A 27,602-nucleotide genomic window follows, 5' to 3' on the forward strand; every position below is an offset into this window, starting at 1 on the left:
TTTCAGCAGGTCTGCCTGGGAATCGAGCACGCCGGAGCTGCCCTCTGAGGGCTCGTGACTGCTGTTTTGCAGAGCACGGCCTGCAAAACAACACCGTCAGAGCACAGCATGACTTATTCATTCCACCAAAGGGAATGAGGCAGGGCTGTGCTGCAGAACAGAGCAAACCCCCCACGTTTTCCCTCAGCCGAGTTTAACCCCTCCATCCAGAGCTCAGATGGGCCCTGTTTGTTCCACCTCCCTGAGCCGGGAGGAACAGCTTGTGCTTCATGCAAGATTTGTGCTGCCTCTCTTGAATGAAGTCTTCCCAGTCTGTCGGGTTTCTCTCTAACATACCGTGGGCAGCTTCTGTCTCCATCCATCCAGCCTTCTACTTCCCGCTGGCTTTTTTTTTTCTGTGAGCTACGCTCTGCATGGGGGAGAAATACTCTTTGATGTGAGGAAAGGGTAGGACATCGTGGCCCAGGTGAAGCTGGCCCTAAATCCTCCCCTCCTCGACAGTCCAGCCGCTGTTCTCTGCAATCCTTTGAAGCTGTGTACCGGAGGCTGTTTTATCTGCGTCTGCTTTACCTTTCTTGCTTAATTCTTCAGCAACTGTTTTACAGCTTCCTTGGATTTAACTCCGAGCAGTCTGGCAGGAAGCGATACGAAACTCAGGAATGAAACCAAGTCACTGGAAATAAAAATAAAGGCATTTCCCCAGTTTGCCGTATCTGCATATAGCTGGAAGCAGCCTGGGGCATTCAGAGCACTGCAGGCACCTTACAGAGCTGGTGGAATCAGGAATTTCACCATCCCAGGCTTTCCGTACCTTCACCACCCCAGGCTCTCTCTTCCCCCGCTACAGTCAAGGGGAAGGAAGATGTTTTCAGAGCGTTAATCAGAGAACTAGTATTTACATCCTTCTCAAAACTGCCCTCTGAAGAAGGGGCTTAGCTGGTCTGGTTGGTGCCTGCAGCTGGCTGAAGGCCTGCGCAGATGCTGTCTTGCCCAGCAAGCCACCCCGAGAAGCTGCTCTGGTGCACGTGGTCGTAGCTCTGATGTCAAACCAAGAGCCTCACAACCCTCCGTGTTCCCCAAGCGATGCGGGGGGTGGCACGTCTATTATATCCTCCTGGCCCTTAGGATGGCAGAGGTCTCAGGTTCAAAGAAAATGTCTCCTGAGAGAGAGAAAGCAAGAACCTCTTTTCTTAACTGGTATGCCTATTACATTACCCATTTCCTAAAGAAGAACCCCAAACTGGGGATTCAGGTGAGGATAGAGAGATGTGAGGTGAAATAAGAGATGAGGCTGTGAGGAAGAGGACAGGAGGGAAGGAAAGGAGAGGTAAAGGAGGGGACAGCAGGGATTGAAGTGACACTTATTCAGTTTATTAACTTCAATTACCAGGAAGCTTTGTAATGAGGAGCACGAAGGCAGAGCATTGACCTCATCTGCTTGGTTCCCTCTAGATAGCAGCCAGAGCACATCCCACATATTCCACTCTGGCCGACCCCGAGACACGCAGACCAGGATGGGCTTGGCATGGGTTCAGGGCTGCACCCCTGCTTCTTATTGCTGTATCTGGGTGGCAGGTGGGATCTCATCTGGTCTTTGTCTGTGCTGTGCCTTCGTCCTACCTTTGCAAGGTACATTTGAACCTGATGAGATGAAGACATTAGCCTGGATCTTCCTGCTGCTCTCCATGGGAGACACAGCAGAACCGTGTGTTAAGATATGGAATTAGTACTGCGTAAGTGTTGGGGAGCTCGTAGTTCCCTTACCAGGTGGGGTATCTGGCAGCATGGCAAGATGCTACAGCGATATGAAACTGTCAGAAGAACGTATTGCAAAATTGCATATGCACAGCCGTAGCAGCAGGAACCACACTAACCCCTTTAGTTTGTGGAGGTGCTGTGGCTCTGAGAGGAGCATCTGGCTGTTTCCAGGCATTTCCAGCTTTTCAGTCCACAGAACCAGATCCAGCACGTCATTAACAGGACCTGTTAATGAGCCGTTGCCCAGACTGGCCATCAGACTCAGGCTTCAGGCTCTGCCATAAGCTCCCTGTACAGCTGTGGATACGCTGTTTGGGCACAGCTCTGCTGGACACTTCTCTGGCCTTGCATTTTGCAGTCACAGCTCACAGCAGCTTTGGACTTCATCACCTGAAAGGCGTGAAAGGGGACCCTGTGTTGGGCTTGGGAACAAGGGGCACTGACAACTGGCACTGGGGACCTAGCATGGAAAAAGGAGAAAGCATGGAGAAAAGGGGTGCGGAGGAGACAATATTCAGAGGAGGGAGAGAGGGGAGGTAAAGCAGCAGCAGTGAAGTCCAGCCACCAAAAGAATAGGAGCTGCTGGCCTGCAGCACCCAGGAAGGCAGTGCTAACTTGGGCAAATACAGAGTAATCCCTGTAACACCCTATTGAGGTGCCATAAGATGATTTTAAGACACATTGTGGAGTCGGGAGTCCGGGCTGTGTTGCAGAGGGGCCGTTGTACAGGCCCTGCTTGGCAGCTGAAGGCAACCTGGTCAGCCGAGGCAAGGTCCGGTTCGCTGTCAGCAGCAGCAGGCTGCTGGTATGGCTACGTGGCTTATGGTTTATTCATGCACCCAGGCTCTGTTGGCAAGAAGGGCTTTTCTGTCCTTTAATGCAGTAGTGCAATGGATCAGAGAGTGCCAGGGAGGTTTCCAGGACCCCACATGCTTTAGGAGCGAAGTCAGAAACATCTGCATGCTGCCTTGGTGCTTGCAGGGGAAGTCATCTCCTCTGGAGCAGCTTGACAGGCCACGTTCCAGCAATAAGGTGACCTCCCACCTTGGCTTGGTCCTGAGGCACAATGAGTAGAGACACTTGTCTTACACCTTTCCCCTGTGATTTAAAGCCAGCTGTCAGTGAAAGGGAGCTTTAACTGACTGTTGAAAGAGATCTGTAAATTGAAGGAGCATCTCCATAGGAAGTTGTTGGATCACACTCAGGCCCAGAAACAGCCTTACAGCAGGGAGGTTGTGTTTGCTGGATGAATCAGCATTTGTGATTATAGGACAGCTGTCAAAGAGAATTTCTGATCTCAACTTGCACTGGGTCAGGAAATAGAAGAGTTTTTTTCCTCCCCCACAAAATTCATATTTTTTATGAAGAAGATTGAACATTGCAAAATTATCAGTCAAAACTTGAAAATATTTCCATTTGGGAATGCCACACCAGTGCCCCTGGGGCAATGTCAGCATCTCAGCCACTCTCCCAGGCGACTGAGCCCACTCACTGCAGTCCGTCTTGGGTGTGCTGGTGTGTTTTTGGAGACTTAGAGTGGAGTTCATCTCATTTAACTTCAGCTATCTAAAAGTTGGGTGTTTAAGCTGGTCATTTCAGGCTCCTTGCAAAGTCAGAGGAGACAAACAAGCAGCTCCATGGGGTCACTCATCCTATAGATGCTGGACATCTGCCTGAGAATGGAATAAATCAGTCCTTGGAAGTACTTTGCCTTGATGGCCAACTTTTAGGTAGTTGACCTTGGTGAGGTAAATCCAGATAAATCTTACCTGGGTAGAAAAACCTGGCTGGGGAGTTTCACTCATAAAGTGGAAGAAAGGGATGGGACACCCACATGCCCATTCCCATGAGATGTTGCTGTGTTAAGGAGAAGCAAACATATACATTTTAATGCCTGTCTCTAGCTCAGTACAGATCCCATGCCCTTATAGAAAATCCCTTCAGCAATATTTCATACACTACCTATTCAACAGGAAAGATGTAGTAGTAAATTTAGCAGCGTGTCAGTTCATATATTTGGTGTACACAAGAAGCGGGTGAATGCAATATGGCTGCTATTAGAAGTGGCTAAACTTGTTTATAAATGTTTACCCTTGAGTATGCTGCTAGTAACAAAGTCATAAGCCTCCCTACCATTTCAAATACTGTAGGACTCAAAGACACAACTGGCTTAACATGATTACCCCCTGACTTCCATTGCTCTTCTTTAATCACTAGACCTCACTCCCAGGAGCTATTTGTAATTCGCAGTTGGAGTTTATGCACTTTCTTTGAACAAGAAATTTGATTTTTTTTTTCCCCACTTCCTTTTGAATCCTGGCAGTCAAGTTAAAAAGAAAAAAACCGAGGCGATGCTTTCATATGAAGCCGAAATTTCTCGTGGAAAAGGAGGTGCTTCTGGCAAGCTGAAAATAATAATTATAGGAAAGCTGGAGGGAGAAAAAACTTTGACCTCTTTTTGTAATTATTATTAATTCATTGTTGCTATCATCATTTTCCAAGTCAGTGTTCCGTTGCACCAAGCGCTGCACAAATACAGAATTGCAACAAAAGTAAAATCACTTATTACAGTATACTGCATTCAGTGGTAAAACTAGAAAATTGCCTTTTTTTTGATTCAAGCCATTGAGCACATACCAGTTTTTCTATTTCTGGCGAAAAATGTTCAAAACTGCAAAAACATGGGAAAACGCATCAGGAAAAATGCGTCCTTCCTATTTTTCCAAACCTGCCAATTAGCAGTGCACTGCTGAAGTCAGCTGTTTCTGAAGCATTTACTGAAGAATTCCTAACTCAGAATTAAAATTGTGTCACCAACCCAAATCATAAGGCTGGTTTTGCCGGTGGTTACCTCACTTCCCAGAGTATTGGCTCAGCTCTGGCTGAGCTCCAGGCGCAGCTGCGTGACCTTTCTGGAAAGTTATGTTGTTGGTGGCAAACAAAACGTGTTCTGCAAACAGCGTTCCTTGTTTATTCCAGCAGGTCAAGATTTGGATTTAATTCAGCTTCGATTACACTGCTCATTTTACGTGTTAGGAGGAAATTTGAGGTATATTCCACACAGAAGCATTGAGTGAACCTTCTGGCCTACCTGAAGTGTCTGTCCTAGGAGGAGACATGCTGCCACTCATCCCTCCCGTTGCAGCCTCCCTGGGGCTCCATGCTGGGGGCCTCCGTTGGGTCTCATCGTGTTGCAGCCATAGTTATAGCAACAGGCTAAAAAAACCCAAGTTGCTTAGACTCTTGCCAAGGGAAATGTTTTTGTCCTCGCCACTCACCTGTGTTTATTGCTCAGGAGTGCAAGGATATGGGCCACAGTAGGACAATGCTGGATAATCTGCTCATAGATTCAGCATTACCTCCAGATACTCACGTGACCCTCAAGGGCACCCTGAAGTGTTGCTGTTGGCACCTGTAATGAAATATTTAGGCTGGTGTCCTTTCATATACGGGATTTCATTGATTATGCAAGCTGTTGCAGAGAAGTTCTTCACATATATGAAGTATTTCTCCCAAGGTTGTTTGCACATGGTAGAGGAGGCTGGTATCATTTCCCTGGGAGGATGGAGGCCCTCCGCAGCAGAGGACCACAGGCATGGGGCAAACCCTGGCGAGGCTGCAGTCTAGCTGCAGCAGTTTCAGACCTGGTCTTGGAGTCTTGCTGGAGAGTTGAGGTTAAGTTCTCTGCATGAACAGGGAAAAATATCTCTAATTGCCCTGCTGGATCAGGCTGCTTGGCCTTTGATGGTTTCTCTGAAAGATGGATTTCGGTGGCTCCAGTTAGAGCACCAGAAAACATATACGAATACAAATGATATATTTCGGTTTGTAATCATGCATTAATTAAGGTAGCCAAGCAATGCCCGCGTTTTGTCAGTGCCTAGAAAATATAACGGGCCTCTCAGGTAATGAGTTCCACTCACATGGGCAACAGTTCTCCGAAATAATGAGCTTTGGAAACAATCTGTAGGTGCCGACTAGATATTGATGTTGTGAACTCAGCGACCCTGCTCCAGGCAGGTCGTGTTTTTCACACAGCATCTTCCCTTTAGGTACAAACTTCCTCTCATCAAGGTGGTAATTCAAACACTGCAATACGCTGTCATGAACGGAGACACTCTGCTTTGCTGTCGTGCCGTACAACCAGAACCAGAACCTTCTCCCTGAGTCTTTAGCATTGCAGGTGTTTTGCAAGATGAATTGCAACCTGGTTCGTAACCCCTCCCTCCCTCCTGAGCAGTTTTCACTGCTCGGATTAAATTCAATCACTGAGCAGAGCCAGAATTCAGGCAGGTCCCAGATGCTTTGAAAGATGGGATCCTGTATCTGCACTGCTTTCCATCACTTGGGCACCGATGGTTCAGATAAAAGTGAATCCAGCTCTCTGTGACTCCTCTTAAACTCAGCCAGGTCAGTGCATGCCTGTTACAGAGGGACTTTCACTTTGTAATTTGGTTCCTCAGTATCATCAGCTCTTAAGGCTATATTACACTGAAGGCTTTTTCCTGCCCACTTTGTTTAACAAGATGGAGTCCAGGGGAAAGGCTACAAAAGTCTCTTTGCCCACTTCCCACCACTTTTTGACAAAAGCAACTCCTAAGAGCCACCATCAGAAACCTTCAGGAGATGGAAACATCCACTGGAATCACCAAGAGTGGCTTGAGATTTTCCCCATGAGGAAACACAAATCAAGACATTTTAGAGTCAGATGCATCACCTGCCCCACAGCGAAAATAAAGTCAGCTGAAGAGTTTAGTAACCTGTGGTATCTGCGTCTGATTTGCTTTGATTTACTGGAAGTAGCTAGTGGCAGAAACGTAGACTTTGCTGCCGTCTTCCCCGGAGTGAAGTGATGCATCTTGTACATGTGCAGGAAAAAAAGACCATTCAAGCATGGGTTTGTCTGACCTTGGAGGATGACTCTTGGATCATTTGTGAGTCTGCTTCTGCCCGGTGTCCTCACCTTCTTCCATCAGCCGGAGAGAGCATTTGGATGTTCTCAGTGCGGATCAATGAGCTAATAGCAAAGGAGAAGGTCAGGACGGGAGAGCGTGGCCTCTCCGGGGTGGCACTGAGCCTTGGCAAGCAAGCGGAGGGACACGAAAAATGTCAGTCACAGCAGCCAGCAGCAGGGCTCGAACCCAGGAATTCCTGTAAATGGGGTTACACAGGCCAGGAGCAGACGGACACTCCTGCAAAACAAAATCAAATGATCGATGCCGAGTGTATGCATGCTCCTGCGGAGAGGAGATGCAAGCGGAAGAGAGAGCAAGGACTCTCGTCTAGTATATGGAGGCAGATGGGACAAATTCCGGGCTCCTGACCCAGCGCCCTGCAGTGAGCAAGCAATATTTTTAGAGGGGCCTCTGTAACTTGCTCCCACTCTGTGTGTGTTCCAGTGATAAGAGGGAGAGAGACTGGGATCTGTTTATTTAGCTATGTAAACAACTCAGCTGACAGCTAAAATTACAAGCTGCAAGTGAAAGCGCTGGCTTACGTGCTGATCCACCATATACCCATCCCTATCTACTGTCTCACTGTGCACACAACAAAATTAAATAAAGCAGTAGCTAGAGTCCAACCAGCCTTAGTTACAAAGGCCTACCTTCACTCTGTAGCAGGACTTGATTGTGAATACTCTCAAAAGATAACACATATTTTAATTACAATGGTTTTTTTTTCCTTTCCTTCACCACTCCTTAATCCTCAGAAGCACTCTCAGCTCAGATAAGCTGCCTGTTGCTATCTCTCTGTAGCACTCTCTTTCTCTCTCTTTTGCTCTATCAGTGGGCAAAACGAACCTTTCCCAGCGGCACAGCAGAGGATTATGTTGATACGGAGACTGAGAGGTGTATTCCCGGCTGGTTTAAGGAGAAATAACTGCTGGCTTCAGTGAAGTAGAGCCAAATTTTCACCAGTTTGAGACCCAGTTGACAGGGTTTCCTCTCTGGGCTGAGCTAGTCTAATAGGAAACCTGCCCAGAGTCTGGCATATACAAAAGCTGGTGCTACCTGCCCACCTTACTTGGGACCTGAGTTCAGGAGAGCCCTTCCTGCCCCTCTCATCATCTGCACGGGGACAGATGAGGGTCTCCCATGCTGAAAATTGGTTGTTCTGGTGTTTCAAGAATTTTTTTGTCCTCTTCTTCTTGCACTGTGAAAAAAATGAGCTCCAGAGGATGCGTTGAGGGAATCACTCCAGTTGGGCGCATCGGAGCCAAATGGACATCCATCAGAGCAGACCGACTGAGCTGTCGTCCCCTCCCACATCTCAAGGAGAATGCCGCTTGCTGCTGAGTGTCATCACCCGCTTACTGCTGAGTGTCCTCACCAGCATCTCCCCCTTCCCTTGCTCTGGGCAGGGCCCTGGGTGTTCATTGCCCGGCCTTACCAGCACAATTTTGGCATCCCATTTCTCTCTCACCCAGGGTGAATGAGCCCAGAGGTTCATGCTGAGATGAGGAGCCAGGATGTGGATAACTGGGGTCTGTAGCTTCCCACGCTCAGTGGGCTGGCACGTTTTTGCCTGGTCACGTTGGTGTCAGCATCATGAAGAAACACAAGGACACTTGTAATCAGGTCCAAAACACCCCAAGAGGACTGACAGAGCCACGAGACCACCTTCTTCTCTCTCCTCACAGGGCAAAGTGGCCCCACAGTGGGGAGAAACTTCCTTATCTCAAACTACTGCTCTCGGCTGCTGAAGTCTGGTCTAGCTAACTCAGGCATATTTAGCTAAATTATAGATCTCTACCTGTGTCCAGAGTCTAAACACGTCATCTGAAAGCGATTGCTAGGACAGGGACACTTAGAGACGCGGGGGAAATCTCACAGCTGTTTTGAAAGTTGGCTGATCTACAGCTGGCAATTTGTTTTTCTTCTTTTGCATAAAGAAAACCAGGGGTTTGACAAAAATTATTGCAGAGACATGTCTACTTTTGCATCCAACGGGAGAGAGAAGGGCAAAATTACAGCTGAAGGCATGACTTGATTGCCATCTGTTTTTGGTTGTTTTACTTTTTTTTTTTTTCGGTTTCTGATGGCCTTTCCCAGCCTCGGTATTTTGTGAAAAGGTGCTGAAGGCTTATTCCACACCATATAACAGGGCAGTAACAGGTATATGTAGTCAGAATTTCACTTTCACCAAACTGCCTATTCCCGTGTCTTACTGGCCTTGCTTTTAATAAGTTGTTCATAATTTCTCTCATGAATTTCAATCCATTCTTGTGGGTGGACAAAGAGATTAGATTGTTTCCTTCTTCTACAAAAGTCTGTTTATATGAAACAGGCCAAATCCATCTAATTCAAAATTCACATTTTTACGGAGGAGGGGGAGAATGGGTACTCCCTCCTATATTTGGGCCCTTTGAACAAAAAACATAATGTTTTCCACCAAAACAATGAACATTTTTGTCATAGCGAACATTTCCAAAAGGAAAACGAGGCAGTTTCTGACAATGTCGCTGTCTTCATTCATCCGAGTTGCCAATCCAAAGCTCTGAAACAGCAAAACGTTTACCGAAGAACAAAAGGAAAGCCTGGTTGTACACAACACCAGACACAGATCCCGATTCTCAAGCAACGGGACTTTTGTTGGAATAAAGGCGGAAAATGAATGCGAGGCTTGTGGCACTGCCTGTGGTCTGGGCTTCGAGGGAGCTGTCACAGAAGCCCATTCTCCTCCTCCTGTGAACACAGCTAAATAGGTCATGTCTCCAATAGCAAGAAGATCATCATTGAACAATAAAAGTAGCAAGCTGAAAGAGGAATTAATGAGGAAAGAAGAAGAGTAAAAAGAATTTAGATGAGAAAACAGAGACGGGAGCAGCTGGTGTGTTACAGCTGTTTGAGAAAATGTGTTTGCTATTTCAAAAAAAAAAAACCCTCAAAATACATGGATATCTTTTGGACTGTAAATTTTTTTTTGCCTACATTTTAAATTTAAAATAAGCCCCAAAAATCGACCTTCTTTTTCTAGTTGGGCTAAAGCCAAGCAAGAGGGAGGAAAAGAAAGGGAGGATATGCAAAGAATCAAAATGTTCAGTGATCAAAATTGGATATATTTTCACCCAAACAACAGCTTTCTGCTGAAATTCTCACTTTGGTTAAAAAGCTGTTCAATGCATAAATATACACAGAGTAGGAGAGAGAGAGATTTTTAACTAAAATTATTTTAACCAGTTCAGTATGTTTTCTGTTGGTGTCTGCTACACTTCAGGAATTTGGAGAAGGATAAAGAAAACTGCAACTTCAGAGAAATGTGTGGGTCAGATGAACTGAATGTATTTGTCATTATTTGCCTTTTTGTGAAGCATCATGAAACAATCCTGTCTGGAAACCACCTGCAACATATAATGATGTGAAGAACTGACACGATACAGAAAGTCCTATGCATCTCTGTAATTCTAGTTGAAATCATTAGTGGGTGCTTTAACTTGCCCTGCCACAGCTTTAAGTCTCCTAATCATATCAACTCCGAGCTTTGCTAGCCATTTTGGAAGGGTGATTTATCTTGGGATTAAACTGTAGTCATCCTCCTTCCACCCTAATTTTTAAAAAGCACCTCCTATGAAGTAATAACAAGAAGCCATTCTTACAGTTCAATTTCCCAGCCATTATTATATTAAGAAATATCATCTCAGTTCAAATGACTTCAATTTTCTAATCCTGAATAACCTAAAGGATGAGGAGTGACCTTGCTTTATATCAAACAAGATGTGATGCAGCGGCAGAGTTTAAACCCCAGGGAGTTCATCAGCAAGCTTCAGCATCACCAGACGTATTAGTGAAATGAATGTCTGAAGCAGACCAAAATTTGGTAGTTGGGTGCTGAAGTGAGTATTTGACTTCTGTCTGCAACGGTGTCTGCAGTCAGACATGCCTAGGTTAGATGTGGCATGTTAGGTGTGTGGAGGCCAGGTGGAGCATCTCTCTGGTGCTCCAGGATGTGAGGCAGAGACCTTTCAGCTGCCATCAGACTCTGCTCGGGAGCTGTAAGCGGTGTAGAAGGACGTGTGTTGCACCGAGGTCTCACCCCTGGACCTGCTAACGTGGACGAACCTGACACACCACCTCGGTTGCTCTTGGCAGGAGCCCGACTCTTCAGGGTGGTGTATGTGTGACCAAGGATGGCTCAGAGTCACAGCTGTGGACCTGTCCTGAGAGTTGCAGTCTATATGTTAAGCTGCTCAGGCCTGTAGTTACCCTTTGTGGACATGTAGCATACTGGCAAACAGGGACATCCCACTCTAGAGTCTAGCTCAGCAGCCATGAGTCAAGCCAGCAGGCTTGACTCATCGTGAGACCTGGACACCTAATCTCTGGGAGTAAGTACACATGTAAAGCACCCTGACAGCCCATATTCAGATCTGTGGCAAGGGAAGAAGGCAGAATCTTCAGAGAGGCCTTGAATAAGGATCAAACATGTCACCAAGAAAGCCTTCAGCACCACAGAGGTAGCTGGAAGGGCGATCAGAGAGCAAAGGGTTGGGATGGGCAGGGCCTGGAGTGAGAAGATGCTCTGGCAAGACACCAAGCTCTCACCCCTGGGTTCTGCCCCTGCAGAAGCAATTGCAAGGGTTTAGGAAAATAAGTTCAATTTTTCCCTGAATGTAAAAAAACTTCTAGAAGCCAGAGAGAAGAAAATTCTGTTAGATTATCTCTCGCATGTGCTCAGACAGATACGGGTTTGCGTCAGCTGAATTGTACTTTTTTTCCTGTCAGATTCAAACTGCAAATACTTCCATACTACCCTACAAGTTAGCAGGAGGCACTGTGGTTCAGTAGTTACCATGGCAGACTGATCAACAGACTGACTTCTAATCCGGTCTCTATCTATAATGTACCATATCATCACTAGTATTTAATTTTGGATCTTCCTCCTGCTCCAAAATTTCTCTCTTCCTTATTTGCATTGCAAATTGTTTGCGCCATTAAGGATGCATTTGTCCGGCGCCTAATCCAGCAGCAGCCTTGTGTATCTCTGCATTGAGGCCCCAATCTTCTTTAATTTATAGATCTGTAGAGTGGCCCTGATGTAAGCTTCTAGGCAATAATGGCTGTATAAATCACAGCAACAATAAGCTTATTGCCAACAAGATTTTCCTGATATTCAGCCTGAATTTTCCCTTTCTTAATTTAATCCCATAACTCTTCATAATGCTGTAATGCCCTGCCCCAGTTAATCCTAGCCCTCCTTTGGGTTTGTGGCGTGCAATTTAGAGCTGTCCAGAAAACATATATTCCATTCCACAATAAAATTACAGCTTTGAAATACATTTTCATTCTGTGTTTGAACAAAAGGGAGACAGTCTGAACTTGGTATTCGAGAACCGAGGGAGGGAGAGTTACTACCTAGGGTTCTGCTCTGGGCCCCAATTTGGACAGTTAAGACTTGTACTTTTCCCACCCACTTTCTCCTGGGGGGTCTATCTAAGACTCCTGACCCCACAGCCAGTCTTACCTGGTCCCTTTGACCGAAAGACATTGAGAGACAAAAAGCACTTTTCCAAGAGCAGATTTGTCAGAAGGAACACATTTCCCATAAAATTTCCATTTAAAGACTTCTCTTTCTACCATAGGTAAAAATGTTTCCTCTGTAATTCCCTACAAGCTCCATCTCATTTCTTCCTAGACTCTTCCTCCCCTGCCCCCATGACACCCAAGAAAGCTATGCATATCTGCTGTCTTACATTTTCCCTTTCAATTCCCATGAGATTTTGCGGGGTGTGGGCCCTAAAAAAATAAAAAGAAATCCCAAAAACATTGCCCTCAGAAATACTGTGTTTTCTTCTGGGCATTGCATTAGGTAGAAAAGGAGCAGAAGTGGCAAAATACTATTATCAGCCTACTAAAAGTGATGAATTCCCTATACTTTCTAGATGCTTGTTCAAAAAGTATGCCTGGGTTCTCATTTACTAGATGTTTGCTCTCTCCTTATGCATTTCAAACATCGTGCGGTGTTATACACACATGCAGTGAGAGGCAAGGGCAAGACCTTAATGTTTTACTGTAAAAATCACTTAGCCAGGAATTTGATTTCCTTCAATTTTCTGGATTTTTTTTTTCCACTAGGGAGCAACAACCGTATTGTAACTGAACTGACAATCATAGTGTCTTACTTAAAATGAGATTGTCAAAATATTGTGTCAGGAATCCTGTATAAAGTGATTTCTTTGGCTGTCACTCATACTTGCCATCCTAAAGAGTCTGGTTACTATTAACAAAGATACTCAACACATAAATAATCTCAAAAAATAGATAGAGTTGAAGTTAGGAACACCCATAAATGCTAATAACAGCAATAATCTAACCTTTGGAAGGGAGCTTATAAAAAAATGACAGCAAGAAAATTCAAATTTAAAAATAATGCAAAAGACAAATCTTTAGAAACATAGGAAAGTTATGCCAATACACTTAGCTCTGTCCTCATATACCATCTACCTACGTATCTCTGCTGTGCAAATAATGATAATGGTGCAGTGGGCTCCAATTCATGCCCAACTTTATGGTGCACAAGGTCTGTACAAGTGCAGTAGCAGACAATCTTCCATATCTGTATTAGAAAGTGCAGTATCGGGCTGATACCCATCATGGAAAACTGCAGTGGAAGATGCTTGCTTTCCCGTGGGCCTAACTGCAGGTTTTCCAGAAGCTCTCAAAGCATTAATCTGAGCAATAATCGAGTTAGGAGAAAGAGTTGCGTGAAAAAAGCCTAGAGCCCAGGGGCCCAGAGCTTTGTACATGAACTCCAAATTGTTTTTGTAAGGTGTTACTTTGAGTACCGGTGGCTTTGTTAAAAACCATCACTAAGAGACGTAGCTCCCTGCTCCACGCTGGCCTGGATCGCACTTTGAGTTGACTTATGTCACTGCTAATACGGGTGGCCTAGGGATGAAAACCCTGAATAGGGTGAAATCCAGCCAATACTTGAACGTGTATAACTCATTTTGACTGCTCCGTGCTGCGTGTTTCAGGTGTGAGAGAAGTTTGGTTTTCTAGATCTAGCTATAACAGCGAATGCTGCCAGTCTCCAGGACAGTGCCCGCTGTAGCTGCCAGGATGAGACTTTGTCCCATGCATTACGATGAGAGAAGATGTCCAAAGGCAGGGAGGAGGGAGCCTCTACCTTCCCAGCACACCAAGCCTTCCAAGTTGCTACACCCAAGATGTTCTCCTACTAGGCCAACAAAATTTTCCAGTCATCTGCCGAGCTGACCTTCTTTCATTCACCTTTCACCTTGGTGGCAAGTGCAATTTTGCTGCCTTGCAGCCAAAGTGGTGTAATAATCGTGCAATGAGATTTAAGTAATAAAGAAATTGCTGTACATGCTGTTTGGTTTCTGGAGAGCTGGGAATAGCGAAGGCTCAAGTTGCAGACAAGTGCATTAATCTTTTCGGCTTTCCTGGAATGAAACATCAGAGGCTTTAACCTATTCTTTATTGCTATTCCAATGCCCTGGATGCTACTTTTAAAAATAAACTCCTGAAAGAAGACAGGAGGGGAAAGGGGGAAGGATCTTGAAAGCAGTTCGTTAACATACTGTACAGCAAATCCACAACCTTTGAGAAAATAGAGAAAATGGGTAAAAATCTGGAATGTTATTTCTGATTATTCTATTAAGACGCTAACAATATTTGATACTCCTCTGGAAGCTCTAGCTTGCAGAGTCATGAGGTAAAAGAAATTTCAGCTTTTTATTTTAAAGAAAATATTATGTTTTGACCTTGCATGGCTGAAGTTTGAAACCATGGAAGTGCCACACAAAGACCGAGAAACCCACCGGAAAGACAAAACTGAGCCATGCTGTTGGTTTGTATTTATAAAATCTCACTATTTTTAAAACATAGCACCCTGATGACTTGGGGGCTTGCCTGAAGGTTTCTGAAAAACCTATACCGACAGTTCTGAGAAAACTCTGCGAGGACATGAACCTAATGTAGAGTTTTTTCCAGTTAATATCTTAGCTCTGCTTACCACTATTGCTCACTCTGTTAGTGATATTGGAGACCCTATAGAATATATTTCTAGGTGCACGGAGGAAAAAAGAAATTATCTAAAGAACTTCACCAACTTTGTGAGCGTCCCTCAATTTTATGGTGACTAGTGGGATTAAAATTTTACACCTTCTGTTATAAAACCCCTTGTACCATCAGAGTGACCAGAGTGTTGCCCCCAGCCAAGCTCATATGAGTCCTGTGTGATCTGTAGACTCATCACTAGCTGGTATCTGTGGCAGTTCAATTCCCTAGGGTGGGACAAGGTCTATTCAGGTTATTTCTGGAGAGTATAAACACAATTTTACTGTCTAAAAAGAGTGACTTGCTCTTCTTTGAAGGGGGTGCCGAGAAGAAGTTTAAAGAGCTGCTTTTGCAGAAGTTTGATCTCTTCTGCCTGTGTTCACATGCAGCTGATACAAGATGAGCAAACCCGCAGGACACACGGTCAGGCAGGAGGGTTTGGGGGGCTGGTGAGAAGGCAGACATATCGCAGGTGCTGTAACGTTTGCTTTTTTCACACACATAAAAAAGGTGTATTGGAGGGCGGGGAGAACGAATATTCCTGAGCTCGTTAAAATTCCAGCCCTCGTCTTTCAAAGGCCTCGGTTACTGATTCAAGCATTTGTCAGTCGCTGGGAATGGGGAGGTACCGTCACCGGCTGTAATTGCAGAGACGCGTGTTGCAGCAATCACAGCATCTGCTGCACCGTAATCCAAGCAGGTGGAAGAACTGATGATGAGCATTTTTGGTTTGCCGTCATCCTGGAGTGGTTTCACAGAGGTTTGTTTGCACCAAGTCTTGGGGACTGTGTCCTGCTGTGCCCCACTGATGTCTGAGAAGATTCTGAGTGGAAACATCTAGGAATATTTTATTCCTGAGTGGGAATAACATGCTGCCTCGCGTTCTCTTGTTATGAGCTTAGTAGTTGTCTCAGAGGGGCACGGCAGGGAATGGAAAAGGATTTTAGAGCAAAATTGAAAAGCCAAGCCCCAGTTTTCCTCCAAAGAGGAAGCTAAGAGCAAAGAAGCAAAGGGGCTGGGACAAGCCTCGGAATTAATATTCCTAAAGGAGTCTCCAACTCTCTGCTGGAAGTAGTTTTCCATGGTTGAGATGGGGCGGCTGACATCGTGCTTGCTCCTAATTCTTGCAAGTGCAAAGTACTGTGTTCAAGTAACATGTCCCATCCTCACGGCACCTTCTGCAGTCTGTTACTAGACATGCCTGGGCTGTGCCCTCCAATTTGCCTTGACTCTGCCTGAAGGCTCACAGGGTTTCCACAGAAATGAGTCTGATCAGGTAACCCTCTACACTTGGCTTATCTCAGCAACATGAGGAGTCCGGATAACAGCTGATAACAGATCTAAACAAAATGAAGATACACAGTGTAGGTAATCTCTCATAACATCAGAGACCTCCACTGGATGCTCCCCACATAGTTGAAGAGGCAGATTTTTTGGCTTCCAGAAGAAGTCAGCTTGCCTATAAAACAGTTGGAGGTCTAGTCTGGACAGGTCGTACCCCTTAGTCAGTATAGATGGCAGCTTAAGAGGGCAATTTAGACCAGCCTAAATATAGCATTTGAAATAAGTGGGATGAATTAACTACCTTCTGGAATCACCTATTTCTCTACTAGATATTAACAAGTTCAGACAGCAAGAACAGAGGAGATATATAATTTTTAGGTGAGATGAATACCTTCCTTGTGGTTTTAAGTCATCAGTGCAGCATGCTCATGGGCAAAGCTCCTATCCAATTCTTACATTAAAGCACATACTTAAAGTCTTCCTAAAGTGGGCTGAAAAGAGTTAAATGAATTAAATCCTTGCTTTCAACACTTCGCAGGTAAAGGAAAAGGTACGATATCTGCCGTAATGGAGAGTGATTATGGGAACTGAAATTTGCAATGGAATTATGGTAATTGTATCTTCTGTTCCAACAGGTATTTTGAGGAAACCAGCGTTTTAGGTAATTAGTGTTATTTTGTGCAAATAGCTGAGAGGATACAGGAGGAGGCAAGGTGATTCTCCCACAGGAGAGTGTTAGCTAACATTATGGGCTTCAATGAACCTACTGAAAAGTTCTTCTTTAGAAAAAAGTAACGGGCACGTGACAGCCTTTCTACCAAGCAGGAAAAGCGGAGGGCGTCTCCAGTAATTCAGGTGTTCGATTTAACCAGCTTCCACAGTAGTGTGCTTTTCCCCCTCAAAATGCAAAGCTTCTCAGTCTGACATTTTAGCTGCCTCAGGTCTTCCTCATCTCAGGCTCTGTTTAATACCTCCAACTGGAACAATTAAATAGAATAGAAATGGTCTTCTTACTGGTATTTCTGCCCTTCTAGTGTTGAGAATAAATGAAATGGACTGAAAATGAAAGCAAAATAGAGGTGAAGAATTATTTTCATCTCTGAATCTCCAGCGAGTTTTCAATCGTGTTTTCAATAAGCTTCCGGACTGAGCAACTCCTGCTCTTCCTACTCGGTGCTGACTTTTTCTGTAATACCATTTCACACTTAGTTCTGTAACCTTGACTTTGCAGAGGGTAAAAATGCCCGTGTGAACCACAGGGATCAGATAAGCCAGAAAAGATGCAGCTCATCGAGGTCGTTTCATATTCACAAACAGTGAAAATCAGCTCCACACAGAGGGGAGTTTCAGCCAATACCTTTCCATACAAAGTGGTGGAAAAAGCAGTGCAGAAGTCATGCTTTGGTTACTGTTTGACCTTCCTGTCTGGCAACATCAAGGTTTTAGAAACAGGAAAAGCGACTATCTTTACTGCAGGTAGAACATAAATAAATGAGCAGGCAGCATGTGTGGGACCATGAACCTTACAGCATTTGGCACTAGAAATGGATTTGCTGGGCTGAAATGCTCTCATGTGCCTGGCCAGGGAGTTTAATAATTATCCTTCACAAACATAGAAAAACAAACAAATAATATTTCCCCCAAGCCCTTTGGACTGTGGAAAAATACTGTTTCCAAGCATCACTTCAATCACTGGTGCAGAGAAGCTGACCCTGTGGTGTAAGTGCCAGAGATCCTCTGGAGCTGCAGCAGCTTACTTCAGTTGACAACCTGCACCTTCTGTGCTCATTCATAATGGGGTGGTCCAAGCCTGGTGGCATTAGTAGAAGGCTTCCCACAGACTTCATTTGTCTTTGACACCCTCCTGCTCATTTCAACGGGAGTTTGTGCAATTGGGCTCTGAGGGCCTGAGTCAGAGTGCAGCCCAAGAGCCACCATCTCTAGGGCTGAGCAAAACCGGCAATTGCTGCCCTATGGGAAATTTTGACATATTAAAGTTTCCTTTCCAGCTTTCTCAACAGCTTGGTCATTGCATGGTGGAAGTCCTCCAAGGAGTCCATCTCCAAAAGCTTTGTCATGATCAGGTTAATCACACTGCAATTTACTCTTATCTGAGGCACACGCATATGAGGCATCATAACCCTGGACCCTTTCTGTAGTCCACAGAGCTGGACACATAGCTCAGACACTGCCCCTGTGGGTGGGCCAACATCCTATGGATATGCTCCTCTCTCCACAAGCTCATGGAGAGAAAACCTACAGAGACTGGGCAAATAATTTAGATGCTGTAGCATCTAAAGGTTCAATGCATTTAAGGTTCAGTGACATGACTGGGCAGAAAGGCAGAGCCTCAGCCCCTGAGGAGAAAGTCCTAGGGATTTAAGAGGATTTCTGCGTCTTGTCCTGGGCAGAAGTAAACTGAAATGCCTAAAAATCTTGAGAATATGTGATATTCTTGCACTTTCTCATGGGTGTGGAGAAGCTATAGTAGTTGAACAAAGAGGAACCATGTATATGTTAAAAGTAAAGTGAAGACCTTAATTTGCCAGGTCACCCCTTCATCTTCCTAGCATGTGCTGCTGCAGTTAACAACACACCAGTTGTCTGGAGCTCACCAAAAAAGGGAAACGTCTTTTAAGTCAAATATTTGTCATGCTTGTGAGAAATTAATTGCTAGTTTTACATAATTAGCTTACATAGCAGGCTGCATCTCTAAAAACAGAATGACCTGAGGGACAGTAGCAAATTCTAAAATTTTGAGTAAATAAGTGATTTCAGTTAAAGAGATTAATGAGATGAAATGATTCATTAAGGACCTATTTTGCAGATTTTGAGGAACACTTCCTGGAAAAACCTGAGCAATTGGGGAATTCTTTTTCTCATTTGGGAATGGATGGTAGCAGATTCCCACAGCCTTGCAGAAACACCTTCCCACCCACCACCGGCTCCTGCCGTGCACCATGCTGTCTCTCCCCCCCAGCTATGGGACAGGAGGGAGAGGCTGGGGAGTGGGAGACACAACCTGGCCCATAGAGACTTTTTAACTCCCTGTAAGTGCCAGGGGAGGCACACTGCAAAGAAAAAGGTAATCTCAAGAAAAATGACCAGTAAAGACAATTACTAGGGAGGCCCATGGCTGAAGGCCATCTTCTGTGGGAAGAAGCATGCCTGTCTGTGTTGCAGAGCTGGAAGGAAGAATTCAGAGCAGCTCTTAGGAATGTTGTAGTTGAGATCATAGTTCTTTAAATAGCAACCCACTTGCCAAATCTGGCCTATAAAGGGACCCTCTGAGAGAAGAGAGAGACATGGGAGAAGATGACTGAGAGGAAAGTCATGGGAGGTAGCAAATAATCCTCAACTCCAAACTGTTCAGGTTTTACTCTACATATCATACGCAAACTCGCAGGCCAGCTCATCTGGGAGCTGCTGGCACGTACCTACCACACACCATGGCTAAAGGATGCAAAAAAACCCACTTATCCTCTGTAGCAGACCTCTCCACCTGGCATATGAGCTTCACTCTCACAGTAGGTCAGGGACGACGTGCACATGTTGTGATCTTCTATTCCAGATTGACATCAAAGGCAGGAGATTTATTATTTTAGGCCATGGGAGCTAGGGGAGTATCTCCATGGCCTGGCAGCAGCAGCAATGTCCACCTGAGTCAGCCACAGCACAGTGCAAAACACTGGCCTGTGGTTTGTAGCATCAAGATAAACATGAATAATACAGGGTTTAGGTGTTTTTTTTTTTTTTTTTTTTTTTGAGTGCTAAAGCATATTCACAGAAGTATATACAGAGTTTGTATGGAGCCACTTTCCATAAGCGTGGAGCCAGTTTTGGTAGGCACAAAAAGTGTGAGCATGCACACATAGTTTTCTTGCTTATAAATGTAATTAACACTTTTATGATTATCGCTGCATGGAAATTTTGTGTGTGTGTACTCAGTCACATACACACAGCCACTAACACACAGGCACACACACGTGTGTGTGTGTATATACATATATATATATATATATGTGTATACACGTAAACACATTCATGCACAGAGAGTGTGAAACGTCCTGGCAGAGATCTTGAAACTGTGTATAGCTCATATGTAAATGCTGCCTTGCTGCCACTCTCCTGCTGTATATGTTCAACACCTGGCTATAGCGCAGCGAAGAGGAGCTGTGACCGAGGTGCCTCCATTCCCAGCAGATCTTCTCTCTCTCCCCCTTTGAATCACATCTGCTGGCTTTAAAGGCAGGTTGGCTTTTAGTGCTGCCGAGCTGAACCCAGTGGAGAGTTACTGAGCTGATACACCGTTGTGCAGCCACCTAAATTTTATACATCATAGGGATTTTCGGAAATGTCTAAGTAGCTTAGGAATGAGATCTTACAAAAGCTTTTGAAAGTCTCACTTACAGGACACTGACTGCCGGTACTGAAGTCTGGTATTTAAAACCAGTTTGAATTTTTTAGATCTCATGGAGGCGAACTGGTGCTCCAAACAATGAGGGGGGGGAAAAAAAAAAGTTTTGACCTTAAAAAGAAGTGCAGGATTTGCTCTAAAATCACAGAAGGAAAATTAATGCAGAACCTTAGGTGCCAAGCTTGTGGTCACTTTTTTTTTGGCTCTGTACCGAAATTTGAAAGGGAGATGTTCTAAGAACACCCTTTAATTAACTGCCCCAAAAGCTCAAAGTTAACAAAGGAAAAATAAGATTTCTCAAAGCCTTATAGCAGTTTCTTTTATGCGTCCTGTTAAACATTAGCATCTGTTTGCAGGGCTGTGGGACTTCCTCCCTCGTCTGAGCCGCAGTCCCTTCTGCGCTCCCAGCGAAGCCCTCCCTCTTTCCTCTGTCAGTTCCTATTTCCAGCTAAGCTCCACCTTTCCACCTAAACTCCGTCTCTTATTTCCTGGGATCAATTAGGAGAAGCCAGCTCCCAGGTGTAGCCTGGCTTCCTTCAGTGAGCAAGTGGATTAATAACTGGAATGGAGACGTATCTCTTCTGTTTATGCCGTAAAGAATAAAACAAAAACTAATGGTTATTTTCAGATAGCCTGACAGTGATTAATTGCTGCTCCAGCAGATGCTCCAAATAAAATACGCTTTAGCCTCCTTGATTTATAGTGGGTGCAGAGAGACAGAAAGGAAACACATTCCAAAAAAAAACGGGAGGGGGACAGTGCCCACCCTGAGCCCGTGCACAGAGCCAACATGCCCGAGGGGTTAATCGCCACGAGCGAAAAGAAAGTGAAGAGCACAAGATGACTGACTCCTCCATCAGCCCTCCGGAGAGGGGGCAGAGGGAATGGCAGGAGGCTGCAGCAGGAGCAGCAAATCTCGGTCTGATCGCTGGTAATGTGAAAATGAAAGGCGGAGGGGGGAGGAAGGCAGCGAGGACATGGGGAGCGTTTTACGATGGCATCAGTCGTGTAATAACACCGTGGGTTTTTATGTTTGCAGATGGGAAGAGATAACGATCTGGTTTATGAACGGGGAGAATCAGTCAGACATTGCCACCGTCGTATTAAGAATGTGGACTGTTTACTTGATATAGTGTATGATTAAGCGACAAGACGGGGATATCTAGAAACCATCATCTATGCAGCTAACTATCCATCTTCCTGACTTGTGTTAGAAGCAAATTACAGAGCTCAAGTTTTGTGCGTGTGTTTGCAGAAAGTACCAGCTGGGGTGCACTGGGCTCTGAGGTCTGATTTGGAAAGGTGAAGGGGAGAACAACCCTTTGGGCAAGCACAGCTGGAGCAGCAGTGTATTCATGGCCAACTAATCCATCATGGCCTTGGGCATGGAGATGTCAGTGTGGCCCTCAACATCCCTGGAGGAGGTAGGCTCTACTCACCGAAGCTGACGTAGGTTTTTGGGAAGGGAGATGGGAAGAGAACAGAAAACTAGAAGCCCAAGTGCTCACGTGGTAGCTCATCAGTCAAAGAAAGATGATTTCTGTTTTATTCATAGGATTGATATCAGGACTTTAGGTCCCAATTAATGCACCCATTCAGTCCCCGCTTGCAGAAGGAATGCTTTCCCTTAGTGGAGCTGAAATGCATGTGCATGCGTTAGGACATAGCACAGTGCAGGTGGGCCTGATCCAGCACCCAGAGGTGCCACTAAGAGGCTTTCCATGGGCCTTAGATGGCTCTGCGTGAATTCCTGCTAGACCAGATAAAGACATGCTTCAGATTTCCTCCTTTCTCCAAGGCAGCTTTGCTTTTCTAACAATCTGTCTCATAATAAAGTCACCCAGATTCTCCTTTACCTCCACTACAGGCTTCTCATCATAGTAGGAGATAAACTATGGGGAACAAAATCCCTATTTGATCATTAGAGCATTTCTTACCCTCTTTCATGCACATTTGAGAGAGTCGGCTTGTATTTTTTTAAATCTTTCTCTTTGGAGCTATTTTCTGAGACCTGAAGGGAAAGGAAAAAAAAAAACCTAGGAATGTCTCACAAGCATGTTCAAGGCCCCTATTAACTTTTCCACTTTCCTTACAGTAATTGTTTCTATCTATTTTAATTTCACCTTGGCTGAGAGAAGCTGAGATGTTGCTGCAGACCTAGGCAGGAAGTTGCCACAGGCGCCTGCACGTAAAATGAACAGCCCTCGCTGGAATTTCTGCACCAGCCCGTGGAGATGCAGGGGGTGGAGGCTGCACCGTGCAACTCACAGTGATATTTCATTTTGAAAGTTTATCTTGGAGGCTGAAGAGTCACCAGCTGAGCCCGACTCAAAAATCCAGCTGCCAAGGGTTCAGATTTTGGCTCTGCCGTAGGTTTATTGTCTCATTTAAGCAATGGACAGAGATTCTTCTTAAACCAGTCCTATTTATCAGTCTAAGCCTTGGGGCAGGGACTGTCTCTTACAGGGTGTACAGACAGCTCCTTGCACAACAGGACACTGGTGCCAGCTGGGCATAATCCCACAAAACAAATAACACGGTCATAATTACTCCTTTGGAGGTGGCTAAGCAAAACCTGCTAAGCACCAGTGTTATGCGGGAGTGAAACCTCAACCGGTTTCGGAGGGGGCTGCCTAATCCCATCAGTATAATTAGATAAGCGGATGCATAGATTTCCTCTGAACATTGCCTGACAGGATGAGACCTTGCAGCCTTACTTATTCCTGCCTTCAGAGCCTGCTCAAGGGTAGCCGTGCTGCATAGGCAGGAGCTGCCGTGAGGGAGCATGTTCACCGCTTCCCTGCCTTCCCACGCTCCTGCAGTCTGCAGGCACGGCTGGAGCACAAAGCTCCCTTGTTGTCCTGGGGCTTGGCTCCGAACCACATTGGCTGCGCCGGCTGCTTGGTGCTAACGAAATCAGAGGTTTTTTTTCCCATCTCCTGTGACCCATCTATTCAGTAGGTGGGACCAGAAGTCAGCAGGCAGGAGCAAGCGCTAAGCAACGAGTCAGAGCGAGTGTTAGCTCCTGCCCTGCTCTTGGGTCCTCTCCGGACAGGGCAGCGGGCAGTATTGGTCAGAGGCTGGATCCAAACAGGGAAGGGGGGGATTTTCTAACCGATGTTTGGAAATTGGGGTGAATGAAGGAGTCTCAGCGCTCCCTTGGCCTCACCACCCCTTCTCCGTGCTGCTGTGGGTCTGGCCAGCCCCTGTGAGCCAACAAGACGGAGGAGACTTGGGCTTAGCTGGTGGGTCTGGGAAAGACAACCCAAATCTCTGGAACTTAGTGACACACGTAAAAATACAGGGAAAGTGAGCCCTGCTGCCCAGGCATGTCAGGAGAGAGCAGACAGAGACTGCAGCCTCCACGTCTGCCTCTTTCAGACCTTCTTCTTCACTCACTCCATAGGCAGAAGGGAGGAAGAAGCACAACCTCCCTGAGATCTTTGCCGGAAGAGCCACGCTGTCCCTGTCCCCGTCTGCTTCCATGTCAGTCTGTCACAGCAGAGCAGTGGGTCCTTCAGCTCCTCTCTGATCACTCTCAGACAGGGCAGTTTTCCATCCCGAGCTATTTGACAATTTGTCTTTAATAAAAGAGCTGGCACATTACATTCCTATTTTGCTGAGTGCCTGTTCTGTGACAGCCTGAAACTCTAATTACTCTGGCACTTTCTAATGTAGCTCCACAATAGAAGTCTTTATCATATTATTAAAAAGAGACTCCCCTCTCCTATAGCCTGTGTTCTAGTTTCGTGTCAAGTTTATTTTGCTAGGATCTGGAATTTCTCTCCTTCTTAACTCTGATCTCTTCATTCCCCCTCCCATGTACCTGCTGTTTCAAACATAAAAAGGAGTGAGAAGTGATGAATTTTGCTCAGGCTGCTACATCCCTCAATAGCTCACTCATCTTCCCAAAATAGATGCTGCTCTGTAAATCTGTTGTTCCTGGTCCAGCGGATAGTGCTGCCCTCCTGCAGCTCCTGTCCTTTGCAGTGCCTCGTTCCTGCTCCTGCAGCAAAATCGCTCGTATGGTTTTTCCCTTGGTTCCTTCTTTCACCCTCCGTTCTGTATTTAACGGTGGTGATGGCATTAGAGCCAGAGAGCCTCAGACTGAGGTCAGGACTTCTGCTCCGTATGTCCGTATTGCTTGACAAACCCAGACCAAAAAGGTAGAGCCTGGTTTAGGCCCTTGTCCTGCTCCTGCTGCAGTCAGTTGCCAAACTTGTTAGCTCCAGTGTGTGCGCGATAAACTTCATGATAGGAAATCTCTTGAGGACTTTGATGTGATCTGACCTTCTATTCAAGAAGTTTTCCAAACTGCCAAATGTGGAAAAGTGACTTGCATTAAACTAGCTTTGGGTTTTTTTCTTTTTTTTTGGCAGTGTTCATGAAAGGAAGGACGTAAGAGGAAAAGGTGAGAAGAAAAATAGCAGTGTCCAGCGGTATTATTTTATGATTTTAAGAGGCTCTTCTGTCTTCGGTGGTTTAGTGTTTCCAAAAGGGAGGGGGAATAATGCCATGTCACTTCAATGACACCGTCCAGCATGAAGGATGACGTTAGCAACAGTTCAAAGCGAAGTGGACATCAGTCACACGGGCCACCAAACGCCTGCTGACACCAGCGGATACGTTCAGGAAAGCTGCCAGACCTGCTCTCAGAAGGTCTCCAGACCCAAAGGGAGCAATATTTGCAAGAATTGTTCACCTGTGATTTACCAGGAGGTGAAGGGGGAAGGTTTCTATTGCCAGTGTTAACACCATCTGGGATGACTCATGTCCAGGCTGGGATGACTTGTACTCCTGCGATATTTGATGGGGTCGCATCTCTTTAGCCCTCTGTTGAGATCAGGACACTTCTGTCCTATGCTACTAAAGCAAGGAGATCCAGAAAATGCAACAAAATGAGACCGATAACCAACACTATTTTACCTGCTGCTGTCATCATTAAAGAGCTTTTATAACACTGTACTTCCAACAGATTGCCTAGGAAGACTTTTTTTCCTCCATTGTGAAAAATTGTGTCAATATTTTCCTCATATTCAACCAGCTTTTTAGGGGCTTAGCGAAACCACAGTTTGGGGTTTAAGCACTGTTTAGTCCTCATTTCCATCCAAAGACCAAAAAAGCCAAAAGCTTTTTCTGGTGCAGAAAAAGCAAAACCAGGTTTGCATTTTCCAACAGCCTTTTTTTTTTTCCTCTGCAAAAAAAGAAATCTACCATTTTATTAAGATGCTATGCTCCGCTGCGAAAAAACTTGTGGAAGGAAAATAAGCAAACAGTGCCCACTGCCTGACCTCGTTGTCCACATGAAGATGAACGGCGCAAACCTGCTCAAACCCTGATTATACGCCAGCTTCCACTAGAGCAATGTGTTTGTTCGCTTTTACTGGGTGGACGCGGAAAAGGTAGATCATGAGACAGGCCAGCAGAGAGGCAGCGAGATGAAAAAGCCAGAGCAGCTGGCTTCCAGTAAATGCTCTCAGACTCTCATTTTCATTAGTCCTAAATTCAATCACAGTTTAAAGGAAGCAAAAGATAAAGAGCAAGGGAGCATTTAAAGGATTCTTCAGAGGGAGAGAGACATGCATTACCATTAAAAACCTGACTAAAAGTTATTGTTGTTATTTGCATCACTGCTGTGCCCAGAGGCCTCCGTCGAGATGAGATTCCCAGTGTGCAGCCTGTGCGTGCGCTGAGCCCCCGCGATGGGCGCAGGGGGTGTTACGCATTTGCTGTGGCATCGTATGGCTGGAAACGCAGAGCTGAGAGCGGCTGCAGCCGTCTCAGTCCTCCCAGGGACTTGACGCGCAGCGAGAGACTCGGCTCCCCATTTTTTTGCAATCTAAATAGGTAAGAGTGATAGAGGGGGTACGTCAGTGTAGTGCTAGTAAGAGTAGTAATAGGATAACTCTCGTCATCACTGGCTTTGCAAGAGGAAGGTGCTGAGCAGACAGTGAGGCTTAGGAGTGTCAGGCATCCAGATGCAAGTCTTGCCCTGGTCTGTCTCGGGGATGGGGATGGGGCAGGCTGCTGTCTCTCTGGTTGCCCTCCCTTGCTTTCTCTGTGTTCAGGCTAAAAGCCCTTGGGATAGGGACTCTCCCTGTGCCCCAGCTTTGGCTGAGTTCCTGGGCACAACAGGTCTCTTCAAAGCATGGTCAGTCACCTCCGTGCTCCCCGGTTGGGGGGCAGCGCAAAGGGCCTGGAAGTCATGTTGTCCACATTGCTGATGGGCTGGAAACTTAGCGTGTTCAGAGACCCACGTCGAGGTCGCTGTAGCAGCTCCTAACTGGTTTCAGAAGTCTAGCTCCAGAATTACAAGTGCAGCCCAAGAATCGTTCACCAGGCTCAGAAGGTGGATCAGTGGCAGAAAACAAGCCCTAAGCTCCTTGTGTCAAGCTGGCTCCTCAGCACAAAAACCTACCACTCCAGAGGACATTTTATGAACCCATCAATCTTCTTCCTGACTGGGGTTGAAGCTTCCCACCCCAACACCAGTCTCAGGTGCATTCACTTCAGCATTACAGCAGCTCTGCTGCAGGAACCACACTCTGAGATACGATGTGCTCACACACTTTACCAGCATGGCCCATGCCTGACAGCCTCCCCCATGTGCACTGGTCTTGCAGACTCGTTAGCCATGGGGCACTCTGATGCTGGCAAGCCTGGACATCCCTATGAGCCAACATGACTCTTGAGGTTGCAGAGCAGTCATCTAAAAGCTCTGGAATGGCCAACTCAGAAGCCACCAAGAGCCCTGGAATCATCAAATTGTGCCTGCTACATCAGTCCTGCTGTCTGTTGCCATTTCTGTGGTTTCCAAGGAAACCCGGTGCCCCTGGGAGCCGGACGTTTGGATAGCGTTTGACAAAGTAGTTCTGCGATGCTTTGTTTTTTAACGACTGCTGTTGTTACCTTCTTGGCCTTTGTCCCTTTGAGCAAAGCATTGCTGCTTCGCACAGATGGGGCTTTCATGAGGAAGAGTGGGAGAATCCCGGCTCTCTCCGCTGCCCAGGCTGCCCTTCCTTCCCTGCTCTCCGCAGATGAAGCAAACAAAACAAAACAAAGGAACTGCAGTGGCTGAGGCCGCTTCTAATTTTAACGAGGTTTCACCTTCAAAGGAGCATCCA

General features: G+C 45.8%; 2 long non-coding RNA genes across 4 annotated transcripts in view; one reads left to right on the forward strand and one right to left on the reverse strand.

Moving 5' to 3' along the window:
- LOC112981207 (uncharacterized) overlaps nucleotides 1-27,602 on the forward strand; it is a 410,306-nt gene that overhangs the window by 241,239 nt on the left and 141,465 nt on the right. The gene's annotated exons all lie outside the window — the stretch shown is intronic.
- LOC135330676 (uncharacterized) lies at nucleotides 429-7,004 on the reverse strand. Of its 2 annotated transcripts, XR_010392652.1 has the most exons (4): nucleotides 5,118-7,004; nucleotides 4,850-4,974; nucleotides 3,528-3,615; nucleotides 429-3,431 (listed from the first exon to the last, which is right to left on the reverse strand). It is a non-coding gene; the product is annotated as an uncharacterized LOC135330676 (long non-coding RNA). The 2 variants fall into 2 exon arrangements; XR_010392651.1 differs by having other exon boundaries at nucleotides 4,850-7,004.

Source organism: Dromaius novaehollandiae, chromosome 23, assembly GCF_036370855.1.
Source record: "Dromaius novaehollandiae isolate bDroNov1 chromosome 23, bDroNov1.hap1, whole genome shotgun sequence".
NCBI lineage: Eukaryota > Metazoa > Chordata > Aves > Casuariiformes > Dromaiidae > Dromaius > Dromaius novaehollandiae.